Source organism: Carcharodon carcharias, chromosome 25, assembly GCF_017639515.1.
Source record: "Carcharodon carcharias isolate sCarCar2 chromosome 25, sCarCar2.pri, whole genome shotgun sequence".
Classification (NCBI taxonomy): domain Eukaryota; kingdom Metazoa; phylum Chordata; class Chondrichthyes; order Lamniformes; family Lamnidae; genus Carcharodon; species Carcharodon carcharias.
In genome coordinates, this window is record NC_054491.1 from 7,436,218 (window position 1) to 7,462,358 (window position 26,141).

General features: G+C 39.9%; 1 protein-coding gene and 1 long non-coding RNA gene across 19 annotated transcripts in view; one reads left to right on the top strand and one right to left on the bottom strand.

The window, feature by feature from the left end:
- LOC121269513 (neural cell adhesion molecule 1-like) overlaps positions 1-26,141 on the top strand; it is a 490,495-nt gene that overhangs the window by 65,855 nt on the left and 398,499 nt on the right. The window lies entirely within an intron of this gene.
- Positions 10,541-23,965, bottom strand: LOC121269514. Its single transcript, XR_005941364.1, has 2 exons — positions 23,835-23,965; positions 10,541-10,673 (listed from the first exon to the last, which is right to left on the bottom strand). It is a non-coding gene; the product is annotated as an uncharacterized LOC121269514 (long non-coding RNA).

Below are 26,141 nucleotides of genomic sequence, written 5' to 3' on the forward strand. Positions count from 1 at the left end.
TTACATGATGCAAGCTTTCAGGGCAGCTGTGCTTCATGTTAGAATAGTTCAGTTGGTAAGAGATTTCAGGCTACTGGGTGAATGAATTTGGTGTCTTTTTTTGTCATAGCATCTTTTATCGTTACCTGAAATGGTAATGCATGAACCTGCTCCAAAACCTCTCTGCAAATTGTTTTTATATAGACTTTTATTAAAATTTTGAACAAATTGAGTTGACCCTCACATTAAGGTAGGCATTTGGAAAGTTGCAAGTGAAAACTTGTATACTGCACAGGACTGTTTACTGGAGGACCTAAGATCTTTAGGTAAATTTCCAGACGAACTATTCCCTCAGTGTTGTTTGGGCCTACAGATCAACAATAACAACTTACATTTATGTTGTGTCTTTAATGTAGAAACGTCCCAAGATCACTCAGCCAAACATGAACGCTGGGCTAACAGATCAGGAGTGGCAATGAAAGCTACATTAAAGTGGTGAGCGTTAAGAAGGGATTGTAGAATGAGAGGGACTAAGGGATGTGGAGGGGTTTAGAGATGTGGGGAGTAAATTCCAGAGCATGGGGCTTACTTGGCTGAAATTATTGCTGATGATAATATGGGGAAGGGAGGGAGAAATGTACATAAGGCCATGGTCATAGTAACAGAGTTCTGTAAGGTTGGAGGATGGTAGGGAGGGTCAAATTATGAAGGTATTTAAACATGAGGATGCAGATTTTAAATTTTGACAGATTGGAGAACCAAGAACCAATGTAGGTAAGCAAGAGCATAGGTGAGCAAGACTTTGTGCAGGATAGGAATTGGACATCAAATTTTGGATGAGCTTAAGTTCAAAGATGGTGCAGGAGATGAGTGCTTTGGAATGGTCAAGTCTTGGGGTAATGAAGACATGAAAGAGTTTCAGGGATAGATGGACTGAGACAGGACATAGGCTGGTGATCCTTGTGATGGAGAGAAAATGAGGTCAAGAGTTCACTTTGGCTTGTTTAGGATGCCATGATTATGAGTAGTCTTATTGGGCCTGAGACAATGCCTAAGTGGAAAATGGAATCAAGCCAGGAGTGATGGCTTCAGTCTACCCAGTGTTTAATAGTGGAGAGACAGTGGTGTAGTGGCATTGTCATTAGACTAGTAATCCAGATGCCCAGACTAATGCCCTAGGGCAAGGGTTCAAATCCCACCATGGCAGCTGGTGGAATTTAAATTCAATTAATGCATCTGGAATTGCTAACCATTGGTAATGGCGAGCATGAAACAATTATTGTAAAAATGTAACTGGTTCAGTGGTGCCCTTTAGGAAAGGAAATCTGCTGTCCTTGCCTGGTTTGGCCTATAATGTGACTCCAGATGTACAGCAGTATGTTCGACTCTCTTGCTTGGCCATTTTAGAGGGCAGTTAAGCCATTCAATTCAAGGGCAATTAGGCATGAGCAACAAATGCTGTTATCAGTGACACCCACATCCCATGAAAGGATTAAAAAAAAACTGGAGGAAATTGACTCATTCAAGACTCATCATCTGACAAGGGGGAAGATTGGAGGCAAATTGGGAACAGTGGTCTCTGTTCCATGCTGTTATAAAGCAGACCTTCCCAAAAAAAAACCTAATGATCTCATGTGTGATTTATTTTTAATCTGTTTGATTTTAATGAATATTAGTTAGATTAATTCCCTATAGTTCATGGGGATTTAGTTCCATTCTTATTGGGACTTTGTAAAAAAAAAAAAAGTATTAAAGAAAATTATGGTCTTGTTGAATGTTGCTCATTCTTTTTAGTTTGGAGAGGCACCTCCTGATTACAAAGCTGGTGATGAATGTTGAATGGTGTCACTAGACATGTATATAAAAATGTGATAAGTTGGAGGTCCAGCTGGTCCATTAGATGCTGTAGATGTTATTCTTTCATCAATTGGAACTGGATCTTTTTAAAAAAAAAAGTTCAGATTGTCACGTTTTATATGAAATGAATTTGGGCAATCCAAATGCACCTTTTAGTGAGCATGGGGTGCGGGAGTGGGAGGGAAGACCTTCTTGAATTTAGATTAATAAATTTTCAATCTCACTTGGGCCACACAATAGTTGGTATGGGAAATTGAAGAAAACATTGTAATGGTGTAGAAGCTTTGCTGCTCATAGGCAGTTTGAGATAAACTAAAGGGAGCTTAACTCTGCAACTGGGTACCTGTTTTGCGAATTCTTGGGCAGAATTTTGCCCTTGGTGGGCTGGAGTGATCGGGAAGCTGATCGTCACCCACGATTGGCACCAGCCTGCGATTTCACACTGGGCGGGCCAACTAAGTGGGTGGGGGGAGGAGAGGAGGGTGAGTGCGAGTTTCGCACAATGTGCGCCAGTGACTGCTTCATAATCTGAGGTATGGAGCTGCCTCAGGGAGATGAATTGTTTTTTTAAAAAAAATGAAGATAATAAAAATATAATAAAGCATGTCCCCTCATGTGACTCTGTCACGTTAGCAGGGACATGCTATTGATTTTTTTTGAAAACTTCTATTTTATTATTATTTGCTTTTGGAAACCTCATCCCACCCATGAATGAAGTTTCCAAAAAATTGCAAAAAGACAGCTTGCCCTCTTCGCCTGCCTGCCAACCAGCGAAAATTTTAATTTAATTGATTAGTTAATGGCTTTAACAGGCCTTTTAATTGTCGGCAGGAGCGATGCCGACTCCGGCGCGCATCCACCAACCAAACTATCGCATGACTGCGCGTTGACGTAGGCACCCTCAGCTGACGTCAGTGAGTGTAATTTTATGCTCGAGTGGGTCGGGGGTGCACCCGCCCACTGAGCCAAAATTTCTGCCCCTTGGTGCTAAGTAGCAGACAAAAAAAAGCAGTAAGTAAAACTAAAAGAATAGTAAATTAGGAGTAATATTTTATTGAACCCTTGACAAGAAACCAGTAAAATCGGAGAGGAATCTTTTGTTAGTTGATCGAAACTCTTTTATTGTTACCACTTAGTGATTAATATTTTATGAGCACCACAGTAATGAAATGAAGTATACCATATATTTGTTTGTACAAAGGTTAATGTGAATCCGTTTCCTAATGGATGAGCTTACCGCAGAGTTGAATCTTTTAATTGGAAAGTAATTATAAGTCGCCTTGTTAGATGCAAGGCTTTACTAATTTAAAATAAAGCTATCAGCTACTTGGAATATTGAATGCACTGTCACAGTTACCACAAAATTCCAACACATTGTTGTGCCACCTTTTAAGTGGTAGATCATTCAGGACCTACATTGTTATCTGTTTGAAAAGTTGTGAATATTTGAGTCGCTTGATTATACAACAATGCCTCGGTCAGGTAGAAAAATGCTTCTTATTGTTAGACAAATTGCATTAGAATGCAAAATCCTAAATGAACGTTTCTGCATGAGGGCATTTAATGCATTTAGACTTTCAAGATTACAAGAGCAGCTTATTATTTTGATTTTCTGAAATATCAATAAATTATTAACCTCAGAATTATAATTAATTAGATTAATTCTGAAGTGTTGCATTAACTATTGTAAAATGTAAATGAATAAAATGGTTCAGTTGCTTACATGTTCATCATCTGGGTACACCAAAGTGCTACTTAATCAGTTGTATGCTTGTGCAGAATAAGAAAGTATTTGTCTGATGGGTTTCAGTTTTCAGTTCTGTAAACAACAATGCCGTTTCTCATGGTATATTTGGATTCTGTATTTTCAACAGCAATAAGACTGTTGGAAAGGTAAGCCTGCAGCTTTTTTTTCTCCATTTTTGTAGCATCTTTCCTTTCTTGAGGTTTTCTTGTTCCAAACAATGAACTAATTAGTATTAATTTCCCATGGAGCGGGCAAGAGATCTATTCTGAGGTTTTTGGTTGTAGCAGCATGTTTGGTACATAATTGTGGTGAGAGTTGACTCACCCAGCTTGTGCTGAATGGACCATCTAACAACTTATAAACAACTTTGCCAAGATCAGAGACTCAATTATGGGTAATTGTGGGGCCAACATTTATCCTACAATATCTTAGTGCAGGCACATTCTTGCACACCCAAGTCCACTATTTGATAATTGAGGAACTGATGCCATGTTACCAGTAGTGTTTCTGATAACTGACACATTCAGTAGAAAACGGATGCATTCTTAGTCATAATAAGGTAACAAGATTGTTAGCACCATGCTCAGATGTGTATTGTTTGGCTTTCAGAAATTGTCAGCAGAGATGCTTGGTGCTGCTCAACTGAAAGCATTTCAGTTGTCTTGGGAGTTTGTAAAATTTTAATGGGAGAAATAATTGTTTTCCAGTGGTTGTCCCAGGAGCAGTTACTTTCCAAAATAAGGTGTTCTGGTAATGGAAACTGATTATAGTGACTTAACTTTCATATATAATTGCAGATGAGGTGTAATACTTACAATCCCCATGGAAACACCATGTTGTGAAAATTTTCACCTGCACTTTTTTGCATGTATTAAAACTCTATTGATATGTGAAATGAAGTAAGACAAGTTAGAGTCAAACTATATTTAATGGCTCCCTAAAACTAGAAGACAACTATTAACCACTCAAACCAGTTGATTTTGTTTTCTTTTGGCTTTCTTCCCTGGGATACCTTAGGTAGTCATGACATTTCGCCCCCTCTCCCAAATCTCTCATCAGCTCTGGTGCTGTGCACTGTTGTGTATTGACTCCTTTGTTTTGTTCAGCTACATTTATTCTATCATTTCTGCCTGAAGAAAGTGATTGTTATATAAAAACATCAGTTATTCCTATGAAGTATATGATGCATCCACACAGCATACTGAATCTACATAATTTTTTGTCTTGAACAGTTCAGTTCCCCTTCTAAATGCCCATATAATTTTGCTGTATGTCCACATGCAAGAACTTCAAAAGACACAACAAATCCAACACCTAATTTGGTTGTGGGGTCAAAAAGAGTAAGTTTGTAGTTGGTACCAAGCCAAGAGAATCTCCCAGGTGTCCAACAACAGTGATGTCACCAAACAGGACAAGCATTCAGTTACTTTGAAATATTCTCACAGGCAGCAAACCAGGAGATCAGAACCACTGAATCCCTTCACTTTTAATTTTATTTGTGTACAAAATAGTAGTCATCTTAAAAAAAAAACCTCTACTTTGTACCATCCAACCCATAAAACACCAAAGCGTGACAATGATGCATGTTTTTCCATGAAGCACTCTTTCAAAATGAAGCACTGATGAAATGAGCAACATTAATAATTGATTGTCGGCATACACCGGGGGTAGTGAAAGAAACCACATACTCATTGATCTACTGTGTGGTTGGGTATTCATTACCACAATTATACTCAGTTACTTCACAAAATAGATTTACATTAACTCTCTATGCATTTGTGAATATCAATAGCTGTGGTTAGAACTTTAAAACATAAATGAGACCATTGGACAAAGGTGACCTGATAACTTGTGTTTTTTAAGGTTGGTAACAGGTTAATAAGGCTTTTTCCTATATTTGGACTATAGGAAGGCAGGTTTATGCTCAGTGTGTGATTCAGTGTCGATGGGACTGGATTTTGTGGCAAAGCAAGAGTGATTAACCTTGAGATCTTTCCACTAAGATCTAGCGATCACTGGTGTGGACATCCCCTTTCCAGACATCAGTTTGTTTTTGGTACCACATCTTCAGGTGTCCAACAACAGTGATATCACCAAACTGGACAAGCATTCAGTTACATTGAAGTATTCTCATGGACAGCAAATCGGGAAATTAGAACCAATGAATCCCTTCACTTCTAATTTTAACTTTTTTTAAAATCTCTGATCGTTTCCTTGTATCACTCTCCAGCCACATCCTACTTTCCCTGTCAACCCTACTTCCTTTGGGAGGAAAAATAAAATCTATTCCTCAATTCACTTATGGTGCGCATTCAAAATCAAAACTGTCTAGCCTTGGCCCTCCGTTTCTCATGACACTTGAGCAGCTGCTGATTTTCTCACCTGCATCTTTGATGCCATGGCCCCCTCTAAACTCTTTACTCTCTTGGACCGTGACCATTTGCCTCATCTCTGCACCTTTAAGTCTAAGGGGGACACTTGAGCAGATATGGTAGATAACTGATTTAGCACTCTCTGCTAGAATTGTGCTGGGGCACATAAAGCACTATCATGTACATCTCTCATCCCCCAGAATGGCTCACTATTCCAGGGTCATCTGGAATGCAAAGATAAATCCTGGCTGCCTTCTTTTTATGCCAACCATCTCCTTAAACCCTTCTCCAGGGTCATTTACAACCAGCATGAAGAGCTCATAGACTACTTTTGTGTTTAAGTTTGAGATCTTATGATCAGCTGCTTCTGCCACTTCTTCCCTCCCTGTGCCTGAAGATTCCTCCTGCCCTATACCAGTACACACATCATTCCCTAGTTTCTCTCTTATCTCTCCTTATGCTCTTTCTAAATTCATCTTGTCAATGAGACCAAACTTGTGGTCCTTTGACCCTGCTTCCAATAAACTGCTGACCTCCCAACATGCCCTCCTGGTTCCCATGTTAGCTGAGATTCAGCCTTCCTTTCCCCCTTCAAATCTGCCATAATTAACCTCCTCCTCAAACAAAGCCAGCCCTTGACCCCACCACCCTTGGCAAATTACCATGCCATCTGCAACTTGCCTTTCCTTTCCAAAGTTCTTGACTATTTTGTGGCTACTAAATCAGTGCTCATCTTTCCTGGAACTCCATGCTTGAATCTGTTCAATCAGGTTTATGCCCTGCCACATGACCTGCCTGTAGCCTTCAACAAGGTAGACCATAAAATTTGGTTCCAGTGCCTCTCAACCAACATCTAGCTTTGTGGGACTGCACTCGCCTGGTTCCACTCGTGTATCTGATTAAAGCTAATGATTTCTCTCCCTGTTCCACACCGTTATCTGCCAAGGATCTGTCCTTGGTGGTCCCTATTTCTCACCTATGTGCTGCAATTCAGCAATATCATCCGAAAATGCAGCATCAATCTTCACATTTATGCAGGCAACACCCAGCTCTGCCTTACCACTTGACTCCTCCATCGTCTCTAAAGTAGACTGCCTGTCTGTCTTCCAGTACTGGATGAGAATTTTTTTTTCCCGGTTTAATTATTGGGAAGAACAAATCCCAGAAGGCTAATTCCTTGCTACAAATTCCCTTTCTTAGCCACCAGTACCACTTCCTCTCCCTGCAACTGTCTGAGGCGGGACCAGACTGTTCGCAACCCTATTGTCATATTTGATCCCAGGGTGATCTTCCAACCATGTTCCCACCCCATCACTAAGACTGCCTATCCCCCTCTCCCTAATGTCACTCAACTCTGCCCCTGCCTTAACTCAACTGCTGTTGAAACCCTCATCCATGCCTTTGTTACCTCCCGACTTTGGGCTGATAGGTGGCAAGTAACATTTGCACCACACAAGTGCCAGACAATGACTATCTCCAACACAAGAGAATCCAACCATCTCCCCTTGACATGCAATGGCATTACCATTACTGAATCCCCCACTCTCAACACCTGGGGGCATTGACCAAGAACTGAACTGAACCAGCCATATAAATACTGTGACTACAAAAGCGGGTCAAAAGCTGGGAAATTTGCAGAAAGTAACTCACCTCCTGACTCCTAAATCCTGTCCACCATCTACAAGGTACCAGTCAGGAATGTAATGGAATACCCTCCGCTTGTCTGGATGAATGCAACTTCAACAACACTCAAGGAGCTCAATACCATGCAGGACAAAACAACCCACTTGATTGGCACCCCATCCACCACAATAAACATTCACTCCCTCCACCACTGACGCACTGAGGCAGGATGGTGTGCACTGTATAAGATGCACTGCAGCAACTCATCAAAGCTCCTTTGACAATACTTTCCAAACCTGTGACCTCTACCATCTAGAAGGACAAGGGCAGCAGATGCATGGGAACGTCACCAACTGTAAGTTCTCTCCGAGCCCCACACCATCCTGACTTGAACTATATTGCTGTTCCTTTACTGTCACAGGGTCAAAATCCTGGAACTCCCTTCCTAACAATATGGATGTGCCAACACCCCAACACCATGTGGACTGCAGTGATTCAAGAAGGCAGCTCATCACCACCTTGAGGGCTATTAGGGATCGGCAGTAAATGCTGGTCTAGCCAGTGATCCCCACATCCTATGAAAGAAAAAAAAGACTTGACTATCCCAATGCACTCCTGGCTGGCCTCCCACGTTTTTCCCTCTGTAAACTTGAGGTCACCCAAAACACTGCATGTGTCCTCACATGCACTAAGTCCTTTTCACCTATCACCCATGTGGTTACTGACTTACATTGGCTCTTGGTTAAACAACACCTTAGTTTTTAAAATTTTCAAACTTGTTTTCAAATTCCTCTGTGGTCTTGCTGCACACAATCTCTGTAATATCCTCCAGCCCTCAAACTCTACAAGATATCTGCAATCACCCAGTTCTGGTCTCTTGAGCACCTCTGATTTATTTGTGCCACCATTAGTGGCTATGTATTCAGCTGCTTAGGTCCAAAACTCTGGAATTCCCCTCAAGCATCTCCATCTCTCTATCTCTCTCTTCTCCTTTAAGGTGCTCCTTAAAATCTACCTCTTTGATCAAGCTTTAGACCATCTGTCCTAATATTGCCTCATGTGGCTTGGTGTCAGATTTTGTTTTGTAATGCTCCTGTGAAATGCCATGAGATGTTTTGAGATTGAGGTGGAAGATAAAATATTAAACTTATTAAAAAGTTATTTTAATGATGTGAGGAATTTCTTACGGTAATGCAGAAATTTGATATGCAACAGGCACTATTTCAGGGACACAGAGGGTGTTCAGCAGTAATTAGGGTGTAGAAACCCAGTTACATTTCAATTAACAAGGTGCAACTTTCTCAAGGCTTTATATAGTGAGACTAAGAGCCTAAGAGTGAAAGTTCTTGTCAGTTCATACATTTCCATTGATTACAGTCTGGGAGGAACCTCAACAGTGTACTCTCTAGAGGAATATAAAATCACTACCAGCAGCCTCTGGGTGGTGCATATGCACCTACAGAAATTGCTGTCAGTTTCAGAGGAGTAATGATGTTGAATGCTAATGATTTTGGCACAATTATTAATGCACAATCCAGGCTGATGAATTTTATTCAAGGGAGAGACGAAATGTTCATTATTGTTGCCAAGATCAATGCTATTATAATATTAAGGCAACATATCTCCAAGCTTTGGCAGAGATTATGGAAAACTTTCAAGAAGATTGGTACTAACTACTATGAGCATGAAGTATGGAAATGGAAAGAAACAGTACAGATTTATGCTGATTGTATTCCTTTCAATGATACAGATGGAAATAAATAGGTTGATGCAAATTACAAACAAGATCTACTGTAACATACAAACAACAATGGTTGATCTAACAATGCATTTAATATGCACGTAGCCTCTGGTCAAAATACTTTTATTGCTCTGGGTTTTCTCAATGCAGTAATAAAAACAATAGGTAAATAGGAAGGTAGAATACTCAAATGCCTCCATGTATAAGAACATTAACCAGTGCAGTATTGTATTAACACCTGTATGCATCTCTTTAGTATGCATTGGCATTCGCCAGGGACAGGGAAGATGAAAAAGAGGCTGAGATCCCGCTTGCCAATACCTGTGATTTGCTGGAGCCTTGAATTGTTATGCCACTACGCCTGCACCTGTGCTCCTGTTCCCTGTCTGGTTTTTAAGCATGAAGCCCAGTAATCCTGTGGGTGTGTAGCTGCGCAGCGAATGATTTGGGATGCACGTATGCCCGTTTCCTCCCAGTGAAGTGCAGTGAGTGCCCATGATCTTCAAGTGACAATGTCATGTCAGATAAAGATAATATTTTGGAACTATTTTGTTACTTTTCATTCTTTTGCTATATAATAAGATCAATCAAGCTCATGAGCAAACAAATCTCAAAATATCCTTTTAAGATGTCTTTTTGTTGAGACTTCATTGTCATAGGGCATTGGACGCGATTTTCACCTTCATTTTATACAGCTGTATTTTCCAAATAGTTTAAATGCTATATTTGTTAATAGACAGCTTTTCCACAAATAATTATCAGCTTTGCACGATTTAAAATGTACTGAAATGTCAGTATAAAATAAATTGGCATAAAATATAATGTCACTATTAATAAAAGAAGTCAATGCCGAATTTGGCCTCACTGATATTATGGAGAATTAAAATAAAAATAAAAAGGACAAATTAAATCTAAACTGGTTTATGTTTTATATCCTACAACTCTTTAAATGCCATGTGATGGCATTGCAGTTATTAGCATTTGGTACTGTAGCCAACTCTAATTTGATAATCCATAACAACTTTACAGCCATTTTCTTTTATCAGATTCACAGAAGAGCCAGATAATTGCTTTAGAAGCAGAAAATCTTAGATGGTTCCCAGGTACTGCGTGTTATTTTAATTTATTTAAATATGAAAGAAGGACATAGTTTTCTTGGATTATTATGAAGTGTTACAATGATATTGAAAATAAGGTGAAACAAACTAACAGAAGTGTCAGTTTTCTGTTTTCATAAGCAATTATTTACTCAGTCCATCTCAACTTAAAGGACACAACTCAGTATGATGCCGAAATAGTTGGCATTGTGATGTATAATTGGCGAATGAGCCCTCTGTGCCACTTCGATGCCAACCTATTAACAAAAGAAATTAAGGACATACAGGTTAAATTTGCACTGTGCAATACAAAGTATGTCAATATTGCTTATAAAATTCTTCCATTTGCTATTTTAATGAAGGCATTTACCAATTTAAAAGGTAGCATTTTCTAGAAAATGGCAGACAGGAATATTTTATGAATACAAGAGACATTTGTTGCTGCTGTTCACCCATTTCAGTCTCAAGTGTGTCTGTTTTGAAAATCTGTGCACCTTTTCAAGGACCTCTGGAGGATGGTGTTAGCTATCTCGGAAGAATAGTGAATGTGCTAAACTTGACCATGGCAGCCCATCCCTATGCAATTTGTTATCACCTTGGCTGACTGACTAAGGAGCTCCCAGGGTGTTTGTGATTGATGAGGTGTGTCTATCGTCCTTCAGAATCTCTCTGGCAATCGGCATTGTTTCAGTATTTTTAAAATAAATATTCCAGTTAGCTTGAAACTTCAAATCTTTGCAGTTCTTTTGTAATCTTGTTCGATTTTTTTTTTAATATTCCAATTTCCTCATCACAGATAAAGCCACAAGAGGTATTTAAACTTATATCATAATGAAAGCCTGTTGTGATTCCAAGGGAGCAACAAGCCTTTCATTCAATTTGGAGTAAAATAAACAGTCATTTACTGATACTGGCAACAATGATTTGAATGTTTTCTGTGATCTTGGGGGTATTTGCATTATGATAGGTTAAAACTAATCTTCCACTTCTGTAGAACATTTTAAGTAGGGTCTAGAATTTGTGTTTAAAATAAACACTGAACTAATAGATGCTTTTTGTATTTGACTGAGAAAGCTAATTCTTCCTTCATTGCCGGTAGAGTTTCTTGTCTTTCAGTTAGCTACTGAGACTGAAACTGGGAAGGCAGTAAAGTGGGAAATGAAAGCTGCACCTTACCATTCTCTGAAATATGATCAGGGCTGCTGATTTAGTCAGTTTCCCTTATTTCAAGTATTTAAAATTCCTGCAAGTACCTTATTTGAGCTTCACACCATGAAATGAGATGATCAGTCTACAAAATATTTATTTGGTAGCTTGATCAATTTACATTGTTTTTGAGTTTTCTATAATAGCTTCGACTTTAACTGACCCTCCAGTACTTGCAAGCTTGAACACAACAGGCGACACAAAATTTGTTGTAGCTGAATACTTTGTACTGAACATACAGATGCATGATGTGTCATTTCAATCTGGCTAATGCTTTGCTAATGCAAGACAGCTGCTGCTGCTGAACTTCACTTAGAGCTGCCAGTGATGCAGCTGTCATTGCCACAGCTGTGTGAAATCTGTAATACTAGTGTTTGTAAATGTGGATACCGAGAAGATGGTTTATTTTTACTTACATCTTCAAAAGAATAGTTAGGAACAGTTATCAAGTCGGTCATAATTGGATTTGTATCATACGATGGAAAGCTATGATGTTGAGTGCAAATGATGTGGGATTACCACTGTAGAGCCCACAGCATCTTTTAGAAATAAAATAAATACATGTTTGAGGTGGAGTAGGGAGAGAGCAAGGCATTGGAATTAGTATTGGACTTCTCCAGTAAAGAAGCACCAGAAGAACACTGCCCTGAAGAGCCCACTACCTCAATGTAAGCTTCTCCTTATGGTTCTATGGACCTTTTGTTAACTCCTTGCAATTAGATTTGAGAACAATATTGGCAGATGACTGAGGAATGGTAATGCATGGTAAAATCGGGCAAAGTCAGCATGGTTTCATCAAGGGGAGGTCATGCTTGACAAATCTGTTAGAATTCTTTGAGGAGGTAACGAGTAGGTTAGACAAAGGAGAGCCAATGGATGTTATCTACTTGGACTTCCAGAAGGCCTTTGACAAGGTGCCGCACAGGAGACTGCTCAGTAAGATAAGAGCCCATGGTGTTAGAGGCAAGGTACTAGCATGGATAGAAGATTGGCTGTCTGGCAGGAGGCAGAGAGTGGGGATAAGGGGGTCCTTCTCAGGATGGCGGCCGGTGACTAATGGAGTTCCGCAGGGGTCAGTGTTGAGAGCACAACTTTTCATTTTATACATTAATGATCTCGATGAAGGGACTGAGGGCATCCTGGCTAAGTTTGCAGATGATACAAAGATAGGTGGAGGGACAGGTAGTATTGAGGAGGCAGGGAGGCTGCAGAAGGATTTGGACAGGTTCAGAGAATGGGCAAAGAAGTGGCAGATGGAATACAATGTGGGGAAGTGTGAGGTCATGCACTTTGGTAAGAAGAATAGAGGCATAGACTATTTTCTAAATGGGGAGAGAATTCAGAAATCTGGAGTGCAAAGGGACTTGGGAGTCGTAGTCCAGGATTCTCTTAAGGTTAACTTGCAGGTTGAGTCGGTAGTTAGGAAGACAAATGCACTGTTGGCATTTATTTCAAGAGGACTAGAATATAAAAGCAGGGATGTGCTGCTGAGGCTTTATAAGGCTCTGGTCAGACCACATTTAGAATATTGTGAGCAATTTTGGGCCCCATATCTCAGGAAGGATGTGCTGGCCCTGGAGAAGGTCCAGAGGAGGTTCACGAGAATGATCCCAGGAATGAAAGGCTTAACATATGAGAAACGTTTGAGGACTCTGGGTCTATACTCGATGGAGTTAGAAGGATGAGGGGGGGATCTGATTGAAACTTACAGAATACTGAAAGGCCTGGTTAGAGTGGACGTGGGGAAGATGTTTCAATTAGTAGGAGAGACTAGGACCCGAGGGCACAGCCTCAGAGTAAAGGGAAGACCTTTTAGAACAGAGATGAGGAGAAACTTCTTTAGCCAGAGAGTGGTGAATCTATGGAATTCATTGCCACAGAAGGCCTATGGAGGCCAGGTCATTGAGAGTAATTAAGACCGAGATAGATAGGTTCGTGGTTGGTAAGGGGATCAAAGGTTACGAGGAGAAGACTGGAGAATGGGGTTGAGAAACTTATCAGCCATGATTGAATGGCGGAGCAGACTCGATGGGCCAAATGGCCTAATTTCTGCTCCTATGTCTTATGGTCTTATGGTCTAATGGAGGTGGAATGGTGTGTGGGGTTTAGGGAACCGGTTTTTCCTTATATTGATAAGTGCAACTTAAATAAGGCAGCAGCTTTCTGGATATGGATTTGTTATCACATTATTAACTAAGCAATAAGATTAAAGCAAAATACTGCAGATGCTGGAAATCTGAAATAAAAACAAAATGCTGGAAAAACTCAACGGGTCTGATGTCATCTGTGGTGAGCAAAACAGTTATCGTTTCTAGTCCGTATGACATCTTCAGAACTAAAGAGAAGTAGAAAGTGATGGAATTTATACTGTTTAAAGGGGGGGGGGGGGTGGGGGGGGGGGGGGTGCAGGAGGGTGGGGGTGGTGGTGTGGAGCAGTATAAATTCCATCACTTTCTACTTCTCTTTAGCTCTGAAGAAGAGTCATTTGGACTTGAAATGTTAACTTCTTTCTCTCTCCACAGATACTGTCAGACCTACTGAGTTTATCCAACATTTTCTGTTTTTATTAACTAAATAATGTGGCTTATGTTTGGTCACTACTCTAAAAGCCAATGGTGGTTAAACTAGGATTAAAATTATGTGATTGCAATCCGAAGTAAGCCCATTCCTTTCTCCCTCTCTAACCTTGATGGCCTGAGGCTAAATGCTGCTTTCCATTTGTTGTGATTGGCTTACTTCGCACAAGTTAGGTGTCAATCCTGGGATCTACCTGCTCAGTACAGTTTAGCTGCCCATTGGGTAAACTTGTCCAGTTATTGGGGAAAGCCCTGTAAAGAAAGACATTGAGCCGTATGAATTACTTTTGTAGAAGTGGACTAATAGAGATTATTTTGACTCTTGTCGGTTTAGCATTGTAATTAACAGATAGTATTGAGCGTATGGGCATCTTAAATTGGAGTGCATCATTAAATGAATTTGAAACATGCTACCAGTGACTAACATCTCCCAAAGGACATGGCTACTCCATCCATCTTGGAGGTTTTCTCATAATCCAATTTATTAGAAAGCCTTGAAGAAATTTGATCAAGGGGTAGTCATTGATTTTGAATGCTTTATAGTGACACAGCTATGGGTTTAATATATTTTTCTGCATGAGCTATGTATTTTCCTTATCTTGTTTGGGATACCAAACAACCACTTGTGCCACAGGTGGTGTACCTTCTGTAAAAAGGATGGAGTGATGTATCATCTTATTTTGCTGGCAATGTTACTAGATCAGTGTTGTCCACTACATTAGCCACTGACCTCTAGCGGCTAATTGGGAATCCAGATGTGGGTAATTGTATATTTGAGTAGAACATTTTAAAAAATGAGCAGTTAACATAGGCATGTTAACATAAGATGGGCATATGATCCCAATATTCTTAATACATGGTGTTCGCTTGTGTGCTTAATTCTTTTTGTGCATTTGATGGTAAAATGGTAAAACTCGAGTTGGGGCGTGTGTGTGATTTTTAATCATTGTGTGGTTTATTTCTTTGGTTGCTGATTATTGGTTATCCACTGAAGCGGGGTGTAACATGCATGAAAGTGCTGGCCATCAGCATCCTGAAAACAGTAGCGACATTTTATGGAGGCAGGAGTTTGTCATCAGTTTGGTTAATTGGAGTAAGTTTTTTTTTTTAATTCACTCATGGGATGGGGTGTCACTGGCTAGGCCAGTATTTATTGCCTATCCCTAATTGTCCTTGGCTTGCTATTCCAAGTCAACCACATTGCTGTGTGGTATGGAGGCACAAGTAGGCCAGACCAGGTAAGGCCAGCAGATTTTCCTTCCCTAAAGGGCATTAGTGAACCAAATAGGTTTTTACGACAATCTACATCAGGACTTTTTAATTCCAGATTTTCTGTTGAATTCAGATTTGATCATCTGCCTTGGTGGGATTTGAACCCGGATCCCAAAAGCTGTCTGGATTACTAGTCCAGTGAAAATACCACTACGCTACTGCCTCCAGTAATGCAGGCGGCTCCAATAGGCCATGTCATAATAAAGGACAAGTGGCCCAAATGGCTTCTCGCCTCACTGTGAAAGTCATAATTCTCAGCAATCACTTTGATAAAGCCTGCTTGCAAGAGCTGGATGAAACCTTAGAAGCTGTACTAAGATTTGTTGTTTCTGATGAATTCATGCCAGAATTATACACTTTTGAATGAGAAAAACAAACATTGCAGTCTATACACATAAAGCTGTATAGTGTGTAAGACACCTACTGAAATAAGTAAATATAGATACAATGATGTTGCCGAAGACACGCTTGTTGAGTAGCCAGTGACTTCTGCTGAACAACCATGTACTAAACCTTGTAGTACAAGTGACAGATAACTTGGCTCAGGCTTATTCCTGTATCAAAAACACAGGTCTGAATTTTACCTCGGGCTTCGTGAACCTGGCGTCAGGCTGAAAAATGGGCCCTGACCTCACGCTTGTCAGCAACAGGACAGGTTCTGCAATTTTACTACAGACAACCTCCTGATTGGCTGCCCAGTAGACTCACTGTCCTTGGGTGGGCTCCTGATGATGTCGGGGCCCAATCAGAGGGCAGGCACCTCTGAAGCCTCAGCAATCTCACCAGGAGAGTCGGGCGCTGATGAGGCAGGCAGTAAGCCTCAATATAGAAGCACTCCTGGGCAGGTAATGAAAATTTAGTGGGCCAAGGGCTATAGGCCGCCGCCCCCCCCCCCACGGGATGGAGGGGAGACACCTTTGTGGGGATTGTTGGGGCTGTGGGAGCTGCCTTTCCTGCTCACGGCCAACTCATTGGGCCATGGAGCCCTCGGCGGTTGCCGGAAGGCCACTTCCGAGAAAATTGTGGCCTGCTCAGGTGGCCGAGGGCTGCCCTGTCAATGTCAAAATGCTGGCAGTCTTATAGAATGGCTCCTAATTAAGGCCTTAATTATGTAAATTGGCTCTCTGCCCCTGAAGTGGTGCCACCTCACAGCCTGCTTCCTGCCCACCCATGGGAAACCTCCCCAACTATTATACCAGTCATTCTCCAGCTGGCTGGTAAACTCCGCCCATAGTGCCTGTATGTATGGAGCTATATAAATGATTTTACCCTGCAAGCAATTGTTTTGCACGGAAGCCCAAGATTCTGCACTTGGACATTTACAACACAAATATCATATTGAATATACCAGAATCTGAACTTTAAAGAAATATTCAAGAGATTGAATGTTGTTGTTGTTGGTAGATCCTGATGGAAAATGAGGCTTTGGTTGTTGGCTATATGTTGTGTTTATTACTTCTTACAATTGAAAAGCAGAGGTTTGCTCTTGTCACCAGAGCACCCGCTTGGTCCTGGCAAGAATTTATACCTTATGAGTTTTCTGTGTTTTTGCCACTGTGCTTTATGGTAACATTAGTAGCATGATCTAAACGCCTTTGCTCAGATGAATGGCACTTGCTATCACTGGTAGTCAAATGTGGGCTAGTTCTGTCGATCCAGAATAGAAATTAGCGAAAGTTACCTTAAATCAAAAGAAGGGAGGGGTTGGAGTGAGGGTTGCGTGGGTGGCAATTCTCCTATTTGCATTTGTTTTAACCGTTACTTTCGGCAATGTGTAGTCTAAAGCTTTTGGCATAGATGGGAATTTGTTTTGATCCATGAGCTCAAGTTTATGTCTCCACCTCCTTTAGAGATGTATAGTTTTACTTGGTCCTGGCTTCCCTCAGCTTTTGCTAATGACTTTTCTAAATTCTACAAATTTATCCAGTCTTTGACGTTTATCTTCCACAAATTGATACAGATGATTATATTCTCAAACAACGAGATGATAAAGTCTAACAGTATAATTGAAAATCAATACATTTTTGGACTAACAGGAAAGCAAATGCCTGATCAACATAATTTGGGTGGCATGGGGAGACTGCAGGTAAAATACTATTTAAGATATCATTTGAATGCATAAACAATTTCTTGCAGCTATTTTAAGCTGTACATTCTGTTTCTACTGACTCTGCACCGATTACAATTTATTCTTAGCATCTCTTCCATTCAACTAATGCATTATGCCATTAAAAACAATAATATTCAGAAGCCTGTTACTTGCAAGAACTGTAGTTTGGTTTGTGGATATACAAAAAAAAATCCATCTCTCTATTATCAAATACAAAAGCAACCAATAGCTGTGGAACTCTGGATAACCACATTTTGATATTTTTTGATCGAGTGGCATGATGATCCTGCAATTCTGGTGTCATTCAAGGAAACCAGTTTGGAAACTCAAACTTATTGATAAGAAATTCCACCTTTACAGTTCCCATCCAAACATACTTAACTGTTTGCCTGAAAATGTATTAATATTTGTTACCTGGTGCCTGCTTGTAACACTGACTCGGTTTGGCAGTTAAAGTAACAGCAATGCTACAAATGATGCCCATTTAAAAATATATTTCTTTGTTTAACTCTGGTTAAATACAATATATTCTTGTACTGCAAACATGAAACAAAAGTTGCTTATTACAGATGCTTTTTTGAATCAGTTCAGCCATTGCTTCACTTTGGGTTTGAGAAGATGCCAGATGGCTGCAGCTTGCTGCATGTATTTAGGCTGTGTCAATTGACCTTGCAGTTGCTGTATGTAGTAAATGAGTTGTACATAATGTTCTTTGTTTACAAGTAGATACAATTTTCATATGCTGAGCAGTTTATCGTGTGATAAATATTGCAGTTCTGCTGTATCAAAAATATTGACAAGGTATTTCAGGAGCAACGGAAGTCTGTATGATGTCATTGTGGTAAATCTTGCACTAAAAGCACTGTACTGCACAATAGGCATTAGGTTGTCATGGCAGCAGCTGGCAATTTTGATTAATAGCATGACCTTGAGGTTATCTTTTCTTCCTGGATGGAATGGAGTGAAATGGGCAACGCTGATGTTCAATAGTAACTCTTCATCACCAATGTAATTGAACTCTACATGCACGGTTGTGATGTTCCTTGTGCAAAAAAAGCACTAATTGCATTAGCCAGCCAAGTAATACAAGGTTGTATCATACACAGTGTGCTGGGATTCAAAATAAACACTAGATCTCCTGTAGCATGGGTTATGAGCTGGAGTTTCTGCAGTTGCAAGTGGGTGGTAAGAATGATGCTGAGGGTGAGGATGATTTAGAACAATAGTTATAAGGCAGCTCCCCAGAAATGTTTCTTATAGATTCCTGGAAAATATTGTGTTTTTCTCAGCAGTCGTTTAAATCTCCGCATGTACTATGGTGGAGCAGTTGATTGCTGTTCGTTTATTCAGGGTGTAAAAAAGACCAGGAAATGTATAGACTTTTGAAATCTTTATAGTTTGCATCAAATAATTTTAGAGGTATTTGATATTAAAGCAGCCTTTTGGTCAAGTATTTTAAATCCAGGGTCTTTCTGGGGCCTTCGCAAAGGACTGTGTGAACCTCCTGCCAGTTCAGCTGATGAGAGATTTGTTGAGGTGCTTTAAGGCCACAAAAGGTGGGATTCCACGGATGACCTCAAACATGACAGACTGACATAGTCAGGGTTTACAAAAGATCTACTCACTCAACATCCAGTAGAAAACCGTTGGATTGAAAAGAACAGGGTCAAATCCTTGGAGAATCGGGTTCTATCTCATTTTGTGAGCTCCGTGCTGGAGTTCGGCCAGGTTTTTGCCATGACGTGGATCAAAATTCTTTCTCTTTCTTCACCATACCTAGTAGCACAGAAGATTGCCTATTTCTTCCATTTATTTTTAAGCCCGGCAGATTATGCAATACCTTGTTTTCTTTTTGATCTGGACTGGTCGCAAGCCTGATTGGAGTGAAATGCTAGATGAGCTGGAATGCTATCGCTCCGCTCCCATCAGATATGAATACCCTGCTGACTGTCAGCTCCGCAATCAGGGGCTGGAATGAGCACTGGTCCCTGCTGGGCAGAGCTACAACTTGATTGACACTTGGCTGCTGTCGGGTGCCAGTACTGCATTGGATGTCAACCAGGTATTTAGAGATTGCAAGTCTTGACCAGAGCAGTCTAGACGGGGTGTCAAACTCATAACCTTCTAACTGTGAAGTGGGAATGTTACCACTGAGCTAAGGCTACTCCTAGAGTTTTGGGGCTTGAGATCTTTGCACACTCTGTGAATCTTCACCAGAATCTAAAGGGAAGGATTCACCAAAGGCATTCTGAAGCCAAAGTGACAAGAGGAACAGGCTACTGTGTTTATTTGGACTTTGGCCAATCATGAGCACATTTGGAATAAACATTGCACAAAGTTCAGTGCAGTAATTTAAGTTCCAGCAAAGTAATTTGAATGGGCCCTCAGGCTTCTAACATAGGATTTTCTAGGGATTTACAGCATGATGCAGATAACAGTATGAATAATAAAACATTTATTTTGAATTTTTAAATGAAATTCTTGCCTAATAAGTGTGTAGTTTTCACCAGTGAAAAATTACCAATAAAACTGGCTCTTCTGCTTGGAATTTTATTGCTCTGTTATTATAGCTTTCTTTGGGTGGTTTCAACATCATTGATATGCCAGATATTAATTAATGTCACTCAGGTTTGCAGTGGTCATAAAACATAGAAGGAGCCTCATTGAATAACTACCAGTCACCAATGGTTCAGCATAGCTTGCCTATGGAGACCATTTGAAAGCTGTCTTCAAAGGAAAATTCTAAAGAAACAACTCATAAAAGTATTTGGGAAAGTTTGCCATTCCCTCACCATTATCGTAAGCTTAAAAGTTCACCATTGTTTCAGCTCTTAAAGTTGATGGATTCCTACCCCACCAAGTAATTCCCAGATGTTCTATTCTGTGTATAAATGACTTGGTTATCAAGCATGTTCTGCAAGGATTAGATTTGTTGTCAGCTAATTTACCTCCTTCAGCTTGATTAGCATCTGTGTCTTGGACTCTATGAAGTGAACCTACAACAAAGAATTCACTGGACAGAAATGGGGCTTTTAAAGCTTAACAAAATAGAACACATTGGAGAACAGAGTATTTTATACCAAGTATACTTATCCCTACATTAACAATATAAATTAGCATAATTGTTCATTGTTCTAAATTCATGTGGGATTGCTTATCGTACTAATTTTGTTTGTTCTAAGAATGTGTCACTCTCTTCAGAATCTGGTATCTGATTGTTAAAGTCAGTGCTAGGTTTTTATTGGTTGAGAAATTAGGGAGAACCATGTAACTAGACATTTCCGAACTGAAGTATGTGCTGAAGATGTGCTGGCAATATAGTTGTGTCACACAACTAGGGGGAAAGAAACTGAAATGGTGTCATATTCGTGAAGAAACATCTGTTGAAAATCGTTTATTTAAACAACATTTGAAATTGAGATTACTTTGAGGGAAAATAGATTATGCGGCCTAAAGTACACTTCCAAGCATTACTTCACTTTTAATTTAAGAGACTCCACTATGATTTTATAAAGTAATCCTTATTGAAGTTTTTAAAAATATAACTTTTGCATATATCTTCCTGTCTCCTCATGAGAGGACTTGCCTTGCACAGAAATAAACAAAAATGTTGCAGATCAGGAAAGGTGAAATAATAGCAGAGCTGGGGTTTGAAAACAGGCTTCCTGATTGAGACTGAAACTGTCAATATTGTTGCACAAAGAAATAAAACACTTTTTATTGGTCATGTTTGGGATTCTTGACTTGCTATGTGCAAGGGTAATAAACAAAGAATTGAAAATTCACAGCACGACATAACACATTCAGCTTAATGTTTCTATCACTTTAAGAAATGTACAAATTGCTTGCACAAATGAAAACTTGGCTGCCATGTGTCCTTTAATAATAGCACCAATTTAATATAATTTTGCTTTGCTTCAGGGTTTGCGTTGATTTAGTGATGTGTTTTCATACTTGACATTTAATCCATTGAAAATTCTGTAGGGATTTTGTATCCTTAAGAATCCCAATTTTCAGACTGTCTAATGTTACACCATTTTAATCTTGTTTTCTTATGTGGTCAGGTTACATAGTTAAACCATATAATTTTATTAACTTGGCAAAAATATCTTGCAGTTCTCAAGTTTTGTGTCAGAAATATATTGTGATGAGCTCTTTTACGTAAATATATTTAATTAATTAGACATTTAAAGTTTAGCTTTAGTTTAGGTCAGTCTTATTAGGCCTCCATTTGCTTTGGTGCCAGCAGGCGGCCTCATACCCCAGGAATTATATCTGCCTGAAGACGGCCAGCTGCTGCTTTCTGCCCCAAATTGAGAGCAGACTTAGCCTTTCTGAACGTGTACTCAACCATGGATGTACTTGCCTCAGGTGTTCAACTCTGTTGTGACGTTTTGGCATTTTCTGAGAAATGGAGGAGTGATTTGAATCTTCTCAGTTTTGGCAATGTTACAGAATATTTTCCACACTTACATGTTTTCCTTTACTTGACTAGTTTGTGTTCATAAATGTGAAGCAGACACGATGGATTAAAATAGAGAATTTTCTTTTGTGTTGTGAAGGATATTACTTGCGATAATTTGCTATGTCTTGAATATAAAAGGTAATTTATTACTGAACTGTTTCAAACAAACCCTAATTTTGGGGCTTCCAGAAGGTATGGTAGCAGCTAGTTGGGTGGCTGGATCCATTTTGAAGACTGAACCTCATTAACAGATGACTGAACTCTGCACAGAAAGGAGAGAACTGCGACCCCTGGGGTAGAATTTTATGGCACTGTTTTGGCAGGGACGGGGCTGTAAAATGCGGCGAACCTATTATGAACCCCGTTGACTTCAACGGGATCGTGAAATCCCGCTGCTGTAAAATTCTGCCCCTGGCTTTTAAAGCGGACTAGCCAGTCTCTGGGCCTGGGGGAAAAAATAGGTCGGCTGGAGTGTGTCCATCTTTGGTAAGAGGTGGACCTTGTCAAGCAATGGACCAAATTTGTTTTTTTGGAGATCCAAGAGGCACACCACTTCCCTTCTAGCCCCAGAAAAATAAGAAGTGACCAGCTGGGCTCCTCTTCATCTAAGTCCACCACTGCAATTGTGCGGAGCGTGCAGAGCCTCACACTCTGCTCAGTTGAACCTCCAGTGGTAGATCATTGGGAAAATCACACTGGCCACATCAAGAATTGGGATGTAGTAGAAGGCCTAGAATAATATATTAGCTAAGTGGTTATGAGGATGTGAGGTTGCAGACGGATATAGATAGGTTGAGTGAGTGGGCAAAGATCTGACACATGGAGTTTAATGTGGGGAAAATGTGAAGTTGTTCGCTTTGGCAGGGAGAACAAAAAAGCAGGGTATTACATAAATGGAGAACGGCTGCATAACTCTGAGGTGCAGAGTAATCTAGGTGTTCTGGCACGAGTCACAAAAAGCTAATATGCAGGTACAGCAAGTAAGTAAGAAGGCTAATGGAATGCTATCCTTTATTACGAGAGGGATTGAGCATATAAGTAAGGATGTTATGCTTCAGTTATGCAGGGCATTGGCGAGTTCGAACCTCGAATACTATGTGCAGTTTTGATATCCTTATTTAAGGAAGGATGTAGATACATTGGAGGCAGTTCAAAGCAGGTTTACTAGATTGATACCTGGAATGAGTGGGCTGTTTTATGAGTAAAGGACAGACTGGATTTGTTTGCACTGGAGGTTAGAAGAGTGAGGGGTGATTTGATTGAAGTATACAAATCCTGAATGGCCTTGACAATGGTGGACTGGGAAAGGCTGTTTCCTCTTGTGGGTGAGTCTAGATCTAGGGGGCACTGTTTTAAAATTAGGGGTCACCCTTGTAGGACAGAGATGAGAATTTTTTTGAGGGTTGTGCGACTTTGGAACTCTCTGCCTCAGAAGGTATTGGAGGTGGGGTCATTGAATATTTTTAAGGCAGAGGTAGATCGATTCTTGTTAGGCAAGGGGATCAAAGGTTATCGGGGTTGGATGGGAATGTGGAAATCAAAAGATGATGATCAGCCATGATCTTATTGAATTGCGGAGCAGGCTCGAGGGGCTGAATAGTCTACTCCTATTTCTTATGTTCTTATGTCACTCAACTAGTAATTCAAAGAATGAGCTCCAGTTCCACCATGGCAGGTTGAAAATTTAAATGCAATTTTTAAAAAAAAATCTGGAAATAAAAAAAAAAACTGGCATCAGCTAAACCAACCATAAAGCTGTCGGATTGTCATAAAATCCCAGTTTCCTTACCTGGTCTGTCCTTTATATTGACTCCAGCTCAACACCAACATGGTTGCTCTGTGAAGTGGCTTTGCAAGCAAGGTTGTGTCAATCTACTCCATACAGAAACCCATAAACATGGCCTGCCACCATCTTCTGACAGCAACTAGGAATGGGCAACAAATGCTGGCCTTGCCAGTGCTGATAAACAAACACACACTATTTTCGGGATGCTACTTCCACATATCTCCTGAGCACAGACACTTTGCCTCAGGACTTACTCTTTTTATGGATGAGAGGCTAAACAGGTTACCTAATCTGGAGTCAGCAAGCTTCTCTGGAGTAAGTTTTCTGCTAGTTGCTGGCCTGCTGTTTGTTGATATGAGCTGACCTTCAAAATGAACTTGGCCTCCTTCCAGGACTATCAGATGGTTGTCTGTCTGATTTTGCCAGACATTCGCTCCAGTGTCACTTTGGTGGGGAGGGGGGGTGGGGTTGCGATGGTGCAGGAAGTTTTCTCCCATATCTCGCGTTAACAATACGTGTGTATTTCTGTGGGCTGTCATTGAAATCTAGGAATTTGGCTACCCCTGGCTAACATGTGAGAAGTGAATAGCAAATAATAGAAGAAAGGAGGTTTTGGCTATTATTCCTAGGTGAAAATGTTAACATTTTTTTAATAACAAGCAAACTGGAGGACCTTGACAATGCAATAATTGGCATCCCAGAGCACTACAACCTGTAATAATAGAAAGTGACTTCATGCCTATTATCATCTGAATTTTGAATTTCTAATGCCATTATGGAGGAGTTATAGTGTGGAGAGTGTGCACAGTATTACGGCTAGTAAAGTTCAACCAGCAGATTGGTGCCAGGTGTCACAGCAGTAATTTATGCTGATGAGCAGAATCTGAGGTTTAAGTGGCCTTGTGAAAAAATAGTCCCAAATAAATTAATTTGAATGATTCTAAATTGGTTGAAACATAGTTTTTATCGTTTTCACTTGTGATTAAACTGTACAGTATAAGGTTAAATCTTGAATATTGTAAGTGAAGTATTAATGCTTAAGGCAAGTATCTTTTTTTGTAGGATAGTCCGTTGTGGTTTTAGGAGGGAGGGAGATTAGAGAAGAATAAATTGTTACACAGTTATCTTGCATGAGACCTACCACCAGTAGTGTCTTGTAATTTAAAAAAAAACTATTTTTGGTATCAATATTAGCTGTTAACCAACACAACATTGTGAACTGTGGCTTAACAAGAAGCAGGTAGTTAATATTCATTGTCTCTTTAAATATACCACACGGTTCAATCCAAGTGAATAAAAGCAGGTTAGTATTGCAATTCATTCCCTAGTGAGAAGGGCTGAAACAGTCCCTGTGCACTACAATGTACATTCATATCTATTTTATGTTGTATTGGTCATGCTTAGCGTTGTCCAATACATTACCCACAAGCTATATGTTTCAGGTCAATGACCTGTCTCATGTGACTAGATGGGAATCCTGAAGTGGTTAATTCTTTTCTGATTAGTCAGATGCTGGCATAATTTTAACCTTTTTGAACATTAGTTGCTGAAATATTAAGAGGAAAAACCATGTGTTTTTTAAATCTTGCGTGCTCTACTTTCTTGAAAACTGAACGGTGGTAGATGTTGATAACAAATACTGATGTAAAGTGCAGCTCCCTGTTTGTGTGAATGCATGTAAGGCATTGCATGTGGGCTTTAACAGATGTTGGTGTAACCAGATCTGTGGCTAGTCAGTACTTGCTATTGGACAACACTGGGTTATACGGCATTGCTGAGGACATCATTGTGGTTCAGTATACTAATGGTTGAGATCCTTTCAAAATTGATACAAATCCTTACACTTATAGTATAAGATAACCTCCCATCACAGCAGGAATTGATGACCGAAACAAATGGAATTTATGATAGCGCTTAGAAATTGAGGTAGAATTTTCTGCATATTCTTCAGAAATGTTTTTTTTTAATGTTTTCATTGGAACCTATCAAAAACTGAAAAAAGAAAAGACAAATATAATTTTCCATTTGAATTCTAATGCTGTTCTCAATTGTGCTTTTGGAATAACTGCTGTCACATGATCAATCCCATCTGCACCAGAATAATTAGTTTGATCAGCTTGTTTGAAGAAACAGTATTTTGATTGGTTGAGAGCTGTACATCCAAACTTAGTTGAGGCCAGTGAGGCATAATTGAAAATACATTGACATGTGGCTGCAACATGTGATATATAGCATGATCATTTGGTTCTGCAAGTTGGCATAAATATGCCATGGGAGGTAATTGAAGATAGGCAAACTGATCTGAGGAAT